Source organism: Musa acuminata, chromosome BXJ1-4 (genome assembly GCF_036884655.1).
Source record: "Musa acuminata AAA Group cultivar baxijiao chromosome BXJ1-4, Cavendish_Baxijiao_AAA, whole genome shotgun sequence".
Lineage (NCBI taxonomy): Eukaryota > Viridiplantae > Streptophyta > Magnoliopsida > Zingiberales > Musaceae > Musa > Musa acuminata.
The window spans coordinates 23165736-23175545 of NC_088330.1; positions in this window are offsets into that span (position 1 = coordinate 23165736).

Here is a 9810-nt window from a genome sequence, read left to right on the forward strand (position 1 = left end):
AATCTTCCTATCATTCCATCTTAATATCCTCAAGGAAGTCACTGGTTGGAAGTAAAACGACCGAAAATTTAGCTTGCTCAGGTAGCTGCGAAAGCACATCTACAACAACATTCTCTTTCCACCTTTTGTAAGTTATTTCATAATCAAATCCAAGAAGTTTTGTTACCCATTTTTCCTGCTCAGGGGATGATATTTTTCGCTCTAAAAAGTATTTGAGGCTTTTATGGTCGGTTTTAATTTGAAATCGTCGGCCGATCAAGTTGGGTCTCCACCTCGTTGCTGCGCGCATAATGGCGAGCATCTCCTTATCATATGTTGACTTATTTTGATGGGAGGGAGATAATGCCTTGCTAGTGTATATGAGTGGTCGACCATCTTGCATGAGAATGACTCCAATTCCGACTCCAGATGCGTCGGCCTCAATAATGAAGGGTCGGTTGAAATCTGGTAGTGTTAGCACCGGCGTCGTCGTCATGGCTGCCTTAAGTTTGTCGAAGGCAGCGGAGGCTCTGTCCGACCATTGGAAGACATCTTTTTTTAGTAAGGAAGTAAGTGGTGCACTGATCTCTCCATAGTTTTTCACGAACTTGCAGTAGTAGCCTGTTAAACCCAGAAAGCCATGTAGCAATTTTATGTTCCACGGGGTCAGCCAGTTTTGCATTGCTCTAATTTTGAAGGGGTCTACTGCCACACTTTCCTCTAATATGATATGCCCAAGATATTCCACCTTCTTATGAAGAAAGCAAAAATTCATAGTGGTTGTTGTGTGTTCAAAAGGTGGTTTTCGGTATATCTTCTTCGCATACTCGTATTTGATGATACCCGGATCGAAGGTCCAGCTTTGTGAAGATTTGTGCTCCCTTAGCAACTCATCTACTACTGGAATAGGGTATTTATCCTTGAAGGTTATGCCATTGAGAGCTCGGTAATCAACACATAATCGCCATATTCCATCCTTCTTTCGTATGAGGAGCACCGGTGAAGAGTAGGGGCTGTAACTTGGCCGAATAACTCCTGTTTTGAGCATCTCTTTTACAATCCTTTCTATTTCATCCTTCTAGAGATGTGGATATTGATATGGCTGAGCATTTGCTGGAGATTTGCTTGGAAGAATCATTATACAATGATCATGCCGACGCGTAAGAGGTAGGTTGCGCGGTTCGTCAAATATATCCGAAAATTCAGCAAGCAAAGGAAGTAGATTTGGATCTTCAAATTTTGTTGGCTCTCCCTTAGTTTGTTGCTCAAGTTGTACTAAGAAGCCGCAGCATGCTTTATGCAAAACCTTCTCCATTTGTTGTGTGCAAATCGTCGTTACGTTGCCCTCACATTTCCCGTGCAGTATCACCTGTTTCTCCTTACTGTAAAATTTTATAATTAGTTGCATAAAATTCCAAGAAATATCACCTAATGTCATCAACCATTTAATTCTGAGTATGGCCTCATGATCATCAAGAGGGAGGAGGAAGAAATCTGCAATTATCTCTTGGTCCTGCAGCAACAGTTTCACCTGCGGGCACCTATGATCACACTTCAAAATTCGTCCGTTGGCGACCTTAACGACAAACCTGCTGCAATTCTCAATAGGTAAGTTCATATGGACAGCAACCTTACTGTTTAGGAAGTTATTAGTGCTGCCCGTGTCGATGAGAACAGTGATCGGTTGTTGTTTGAGAAGTCCTCCAACTTTCATCGTTTGCGGGTTTGAGTAGCCAGCTAGTGTATGTACCGTAACTTCGGTCGGTTGTGGCTCTTCTTCTGCATCTTCTTCTTCATGTTCAAGGCTCTCTTTTGGATGTTCAATGACCTCTTCTTCTATCGGTTCAATCATAAGAAGTCCCCCTTTACTACAGCGATGCTCACGGCTCCACGGCTCATCACAATGCCAACATAACCCCTTCGCAGATCGCTCCTGAAGCTCTTCTCTTGTCAAACTTTTTGGTGCAGGGACTCGGTCAAAAGTAGGGGGGCTAAGGGCTTCAGTATTGCTAGTTGAGGAGCGACCTTAGTCCTTCGAGCTTCATGGTTCAATTGCTCCTCTTGATGTCGTGCGAAAGAGATGGCTGCCATAAGCGTGTACGGTTGTCGCGCTTTAACTTCTCCTCGGATCTCCGGCTTCAAGCCCTCAATGAAGGTCCTCAATAGCTATTTTTGAGACCAATCATGAGTTTTATTAGATAACCTTTCAAACTTGGTTTGGTACTCCTGAATGGTGGAGGTTTGTCGGATCTTTGCTAGTTGTCCGTCAATATTCTCGTAATCGGTTGGTCTGAAGCGGATCAGCAATCCTTCTTTGAATTGTCGCCATGAAAGGACTCCATAAGTGTGTTCAAACCAGTCAAACCACTGTATAGCATCCCCTTCAAGATGTATAGCTGCAATTTTCACCATAGATGCATCCGCGGTTTTGTGGTACCGAAAATATCGCTCTGCGCGCAAGATCCAACCAATCGGGTCTCCTTCTTCCCATATAGGGAAGTCCACCCTCATGCGTGGATAGTTGGGATTGATCATAGAGCCTCCCCTCCCTTGGAAGTCATCTCTTCGGGCGTGGTGCGATTGGGCAAAGCTCTCGCCTTGATGTGATTTCTTTGGGCTTAGTGGTCTGCCCAATCTGAGTTCGGTAAAGAGCGTCCGAATCTTATCCTCCATTCGTGCCTCCAAGGCTTCAAATTTAGCATTGATTGCCTCATTAGATACCATAGTATATGTCTTCAAATCTGTGATATTAAGATCCCTCTTTTGTTGTTGGGTTAAAGGCATGTATTGGTTGAGAGAGGTGATGGTCGAAAGGGTTGGTGGATTGGTGGATGTAGGCTACGGTTTAGGCTTGTTTTGTTGCTATTTTGGGTACAGTTTGAGGGTGTGGTTTGATGGGGTTTTAGGGCTGTGGATAAAGTTTTGGGTCTTTGGTAGATGGCAGCAAAGGTTTGATAGAAATCAGTGGAAGTTGCAGCAAGTATGTGCTATCTTGTAAGAGCAGAATTATCGTCGAAGAAACAGCGGTTTCTCAACGAAATTTCCACCAAAAACTTATGAGAATTGAGGAGGGAATTGACAGCAAAATCACAGTTTATATGACAGAAAGGATGTCTAATTTAATCAAGAAAATTTCGGCAGTTTAACAGCAAGGAAATTGGTGCAAGTTGCGATAGCAGAATTCTCGTCGAAAAATTTCAGCGGTTTACGATGAAAATTTGCAGCAACACAAAATCGTTTTTATAGATGAATTCCTCAATAGATCAATATTATATAAAAGCCAAGATGATCTATGAAGTGTATAAGAAATTTCATTCAAAAAAGATTGCAAATAGATGGGTTAAGGCAACAATATGCGATTGAAATTTTCTGCAGCACAGATTTTAAGGTATAGCAGATTGGACGTAAAAGATCAGTGGTTTATATTGAGAATTTTTTGATGAAACCAAAGGGAAATCCACTGTTATGAAGTGACAAAGCTATCATAAAAATTTCGTAGAGATTTGGATAGAAACAATATAGTATCAAGATCAAAAAAACAGTGCTATGCGGCTGAAATTTTATAGTGCAGATTTTCAAGTATAGCAGATTTGACTTAAAAGATCAATGGTTTATATTGAGATTTTTTTGAAAAAACCAAAGGGAAATCTGCTGTTAGGAAGTGTCAAAGATATCATAAAAAATTCATAGAAATTTGGATAGAAAAAGCATAGTAGCAAGATCAAACAGATGGTACTATGCGGTTGGAATTCTGTAATGTATCTTTCGTCGTAGAGATGAAAACTTTGTGACGAAAGGTTTATGCAGCAATATAGGAACAGTTTTTTGTTTTGGATTTTCGAATAAGGATAACTAAATTGCAGCAGCAGTAAGGTAGGAAACCAGAACCTGTTGCAATTCACGGGGAGATCAAAGGATGATCCGCGGTGGTGGAGATGATGGCGGAATTCGGCGATGATCTTTTAAGCAATTGTGGGAATTACTTTGGGCGGTTGTGGAGGGTTGATGGATGGCAGTGGAAGGGCAGCGAGATGCCAAGAACGCTGCTCTGATACCAGGTGTTAGAACCCTTGCAGATTCTAAACTTGGGGTTGATCTCTTTAGGGGATCGGCCTCCTTGGAACTCTATAGGGGTTCTTCCCTCCAAGTTGCTGCTCAAAGGCTGCATAAAAGAGTCATCTATTGCTTATGAAAAGAGAAGGAATACATGGCTATTTATAGGGCTTCTAAACCCTAACTCCTAATAGGACTCCTACTTAAGTCTCTTACTTCTAACCAACTCCTAATAGGACTCCTACTCAAGACTCCTATTCCCTTACAACTCCTAATTCTTCTTTAAGAAAAAACCTCCTATATGAATGCCCCTCTCTATTAGGACTCTCCTAGCTAGAGTCCTAACAGAATGTCCCTCTCAATTAGGACTCTCCTAGCTAGAGTCCTAACAGTTTTACATGAATGTCCCTTTCAATTAGGACTCTCCAAGCTAGAGTCCTAACATCCGATTCCACTTCTTTTGGGAACGTGATCCTTATTTGCAAGGATCATGTTCAAGGACTTGCTACCAACCTCAAATTTCTTCAAGGTGTCCTTAAGTAGCAAGTTTTCCTTTTGTAGAGTTTCTAGATCATGGCATTTTATGCATGAACCTAAACTATCATGATATTCAGTTTTTAACTTATCGAAATTACAAGTAAGACTATCATGATCCTTTTTTAGCAATTTGTATTTTCTACTAATAATCTTGTATTCATCAAATAAGTCATGGAAGGCATTTAATAATTCATCAAATGATAAATCTGCATCTATTAAATTCGTTACCTCCTCTCCAATGGCCATTAAGGCGTAATGAGCAACTTGCTCGGTGTTGGACTCCTCTTCTTCGGACGTGCTCGAGTCATCCCATGTTGCTTTGAGCGCCTTCTTCTTTGATGTTCTTTTTTTGACTTGGGGACAATCATTTTTGTAGTGTCCCGGCTTTTTGCACTCGTAGGAAATAACTTGGTCCTTCTTGGGTTCAAGTTTATTTTTTGTGTCTTTCTTAAACTTGTTTCTTTTAATGAATTTTTTAGATTTTCTTGTTAGAAGTGCCAAGTCATCGTCACAGTCCTCATCACTTGAGTTTTCTCTCAAGTGGTCTTCTGAAGTTCTAAGTGCTATATCCTTCCTGTTCTTTGGAAGGATGTCTTCTTGCACTTCATGAGCTTTGCAAGTCATCTCGTAGGTCATTAATGACCCGATTAATTCTTCAAGAGGGAAGTTGTTTAGATCTTTCGCCTCTTGAATAGCAATGACTTTAGGATCCCAATTCTTAGGAAGCGATCTTAGAATCTTATTTACGAGCTCAAAATCCGAAAAACTTTTTTCGAGTCCTTTTAGACCGTTGACGACATCCGTGAAACGGGTAAACATGTCGGCAATAGTCTCACTCGGTTTCATCCGGAAAAGTTCGAAAGAATGTAACAAAAGATTGATTTTTGCCTCTTTCACTCTACTTGTGCCTTCGTGAGTCACTTCGAGTGTGTGCCAAATATCAAATGCGGTTTCACAAACCGAAACATGGTTGAACTCGTTTTTATTAAGTGCACAAAATAAGGCATTCATAGCCTTTGCATTAAGAGCGAAAGCCTTCTTCTCCAATTCATTCCAATCGATCATTGGAAGAGAAGACTTCGAAAATCCATTTTCGACAAGATACCAAAGTTCAAAATCCATAGAAATAAGAAAGATCCTCATTCGGGTCTTCCAATAGGTGTAGTCCATCCCACTGAACATGGGTGGATATGTAATAGAATGACCCTCTTGGTTTTCGGTGTAGGCCATCTCTCTTGGGTTTTAATCCGTTTGAGAGTTAACCCCGCTCTAATACCAATTGTTAGGATCAAGAGCACTAAGAGGGGGGGGGGTGAATTAGTACAGCGGAAAACCTTCTACGATTAAAAAAAAATGTTCGTTCGATAAAAGTGATTTCGGTAAGAAAGCTGATCTGTAAATCACTTTAACTTTTGATTAAGCGAGATGCAGCAAAGATATAAATGCAGTTTGCAGTTATGGTTCAAATCAGATAGTAGGCGCAAACTGAAATATGATATTCGTACGAAAAAACTAATTTACGTCTAAATACTGATTCGTAAATCACTTGATTAAGCGAGATGCAGTTAAAGCAAGGATATAAAGGTAGTTTGCAGTTATGATAGAAATCAAAACGTAAGCGCAAACTGAAATATGATGATCATATGATAAAACTGATTTACGTCTAAACGCCGATTTGGAAAGTGCAAAGCTTGAAACCCAATTGTATATGCGCAGAAAGCAGTATGCATTTGAGGAGGTTTGCAGTAAAGATAATATGCTCAAAGTAAATGCAAACCGAGATTTAGAGTGGTTCGGTCAATCTTGACCTACTCCACTTTTGGCTTCCTTTACCGACGAGGTCATCGACGTCAACTAGAGGCCTTCCTTCAATAGGCGAAGGCCAAACACCCTTTTATAGTTTCACTTCTTTTGACGGGCTTAGGAGACAACCCTTATAGAATTTCCTTTCCTCTCTTAACAGATTAGAACTTGTAAGAAAAGAGGAAGAAGATCTTTCAACTCATACAACACTTTTGAGCTCTAAAAATCACAAAGTAAAATCAGAATTTCGGTGGTTTCTGGGTGCCCTTTCAGTGCTGAAAGGGTGGGGTATTTATAGGCCCCAACCTAGTTTGAATTTGGAGCTCTAAACTATCAATTCCCGGAATTCCGGGATCTGGCGGTTGCACCTCCTGGCAGAGCTCGAAGACTAAGCCTCTGGGCGGTGCCACCTCCTTTGAGGGGCGATTGCACCTCCTGCCAGAGCTCGAAGTCTGAGCTCAGGCGGTGCCACCGCTTGACTGAGGCGGTTGCACCGCTCAGCCAGAGCTCGGAGACCGAGCCCAGGCGGTGCCACCTCTTGTCAGGGGCAGTTGCACCGCCCAGTCTTGCTCGGAGACTGAGCCCAGGCGGTGCCACCGCCTGGCTTGGGTGGTTCAACTGCCTGGCAGAAATCAGGGTCCTAATGGGTTTATCCATTCGGCCCAATTTGGGTTTTTCAAGGGTCCAATTGCCCCAAGATTAAGTTAATGGGATCACCTCCCATTTCCAACTTAATCATTGTGCTAACTACGATATTTCCTGTGACATTTCCTGCAACTTGCTCCGGTGCGTCAATCGCTTCTTCCGGCGAGCTTCCGGCGAACTTCCGTCGATCATCCGATGAACCCTCGGTGATGCTCCTGCGGACTTCCGGCAAACTCCTGGACTTGCGACGATCCACTTGGCGAGTTCCGACGAGCTTCTTTGTCAAGCTCATGGACTTCTCGGATTTGTTCCCGCAGAACCTCCGACGATTGTCCGAACTTCCGTCGAACTCTCGAACTCCCAACGTGATCATTGTCTTGACTCTGGCGCAACTCCTGCTGCATATCTTATTTTCATCGTAGTTAATCCTGCACACTTATCTCAACATATAGATTAGATAACAAATGACAATTGACTTCATCATCAAAATCCGAGATTCAACACCAAACCTATAAGTCTGGTATCAAAGAGTGGAGTACTCATACAACACATCTTTGGTATCTCAAGTCTGAGGACCAAGTACACCACTGGGATGACAGAATCACTATATGATAATGAGGTATCATGAACCATCCAGTATTTTGTGACCAAATCAATCAATAAAGTCATTCTCCAATGAGTACTTGTAGTGTTGCTCTAGTGTCTCCACACGAGCAACTATGAGACCAACTACCTCTATCATATGGAAATGTATACAACACCCCAGTCTGTCTGGTTATCTTGATGTCCCTCTTGAGTAACCTATGATCAGGATTATTTAGGGTCTATGTTTAAAGGTAAATCCGTCTCATTATCATGATCTCATCATGATCTGATTCCCATTACATAGATTCATGAGCATCACAATATATGTAGTATGCAAGATAAAATGATAAAATATCAAATAATATAATAAATAAAAAGAATGCATATCATTGATAGAATCCTTACGGATTCTAAGCTTGGGGTTGATCTCTTTAGGGGATCGGCCTACTTGGAACTCTATAGGGGTTCCTTGCTCCAAGTTACTGCTTAAAGGCTGCAAAAAAGATTCATCTATTCCTTGAGAAATGAGGATGAATACATGACTATTTATAGGGCTTCTAAACCCCAACTCCCAATAGGACTCCTACTCAAGACTCCTACTTCTCACCAACTCCTGATGCTTCTATAAGAAGCTATCTCCAAACTAATCCTAAGCTTAGCCGGCCTCTTTACCTCTTTAATAGGGGTTGGCTGGGTAGGTTTTACATGAATGCCCATTTCAATGAAACTCAATTAGGACTCTCCTAGCTAGAGTCCTAACAGATCTGCCCTCTTCAAATTTGCCTTGTCCTCAAGTTTGACGATCCATGAATTCTGGGAATTTGATCTTCAAGTCGCCATAGTTCTCCCAAGTGGCATCTTTTGTTGGTAGGTTCGCCCATTGTATTAGCACTTCAGTAGTGGGTCATTGTTGTCGAGTCATAATTCGTCAATCAATAATGACACTCGGGTGGGTCTGGAGTTCTCCTTGGGTAGTCATATTTGGTAGATGGCTTTGAGTTGTCTTGTTTTGTCCCAACTTGAGCTTTAAACATGACACATGGAAGACTTGATGGATTCGGGAGCTGGTGGGTAAGTCCAATCTGTATGCTACCGCTCCGATGCGCTCCAAAATTTGGTAGGGTCTATAGAACCGAGGTGAAAGCTTCATTGATGCTCTGGTCTGGATTGATGTTTGCTTGTATGGCTGGAGCCGTAGGAAGACTCAATCTTCTACTGAAAATTCTCCTTTGCCTTTATGTTGATCATATTGCTATTTCATCCTTGCTTGAGCTGTAGTGAGATTATCTTTTAACAACTTCAGCATTTTATCTTTGTCCTATAGTTCCCTGTCTACTTATTCTATTTTAGAGGTGCCCAACACATATTTTTGGATCATAGGAGGAGGTCGGTCATACATAGCCTTATAAGGAGTACATTTTGTGGATGACTGATAAGTTGTATTATACCACCACTTGGCCCAAGGAAGCCACTTTGTCCACTCTTTTGGCCGGTCACTGGTGAAGCATATGAGGTATGTCTCTAAGCACCTATTCACCACTTAAATCTGGTCGTCAGTTTGTGGGTGATACATCGTACTCATTTTCAATTTAGTGCCATACATTTGGAATAACTCTATCCAAAATCTACTCGTGAAGACCCTATCATGGTCACTTACAATAAATCTCGACATCCCATGTAATTTTATAATATTCTCCATCAAGATTCGAACAATACTAGAAGTAGTGTAGAGATTACGAATAGTACAAAAGTAAGCATACTTTGTAAGGAGATCAACCATGATAAGAATTGTACCCTTTCCTTGTGATGAGGGAAGCCCTTCGATGAAGTCCATTGATATATCAGTCCATATTGAGTCCGGGACGGGTAGAGGTTGTAACTTTTTGGGAGACTTGCTACTATAATAGAATAAAATAATATGCATCCAATGTAATAATAGCTCCACCAAGCAGATGTAGGGTGACCTCGCCAACAGCTACTGCAGCAACTTTTGCTCCATTGCCCATCTTGAGGTCCATCTTGCCTCTTGCCAATCTCCTAGGTCTTGCCAGAACCTATAATGAATTGCAAATGTAATAAGCACTACCGGTATCCAATACCCATGTGTAATCATAAGAGTATGACATATGGAGACTGATCATGAATGTACTTGAAGCTTCTCCAAGCTTCTGTTTTACCCTCTCTACAAGGTACTTTTTGTAGTTCCTC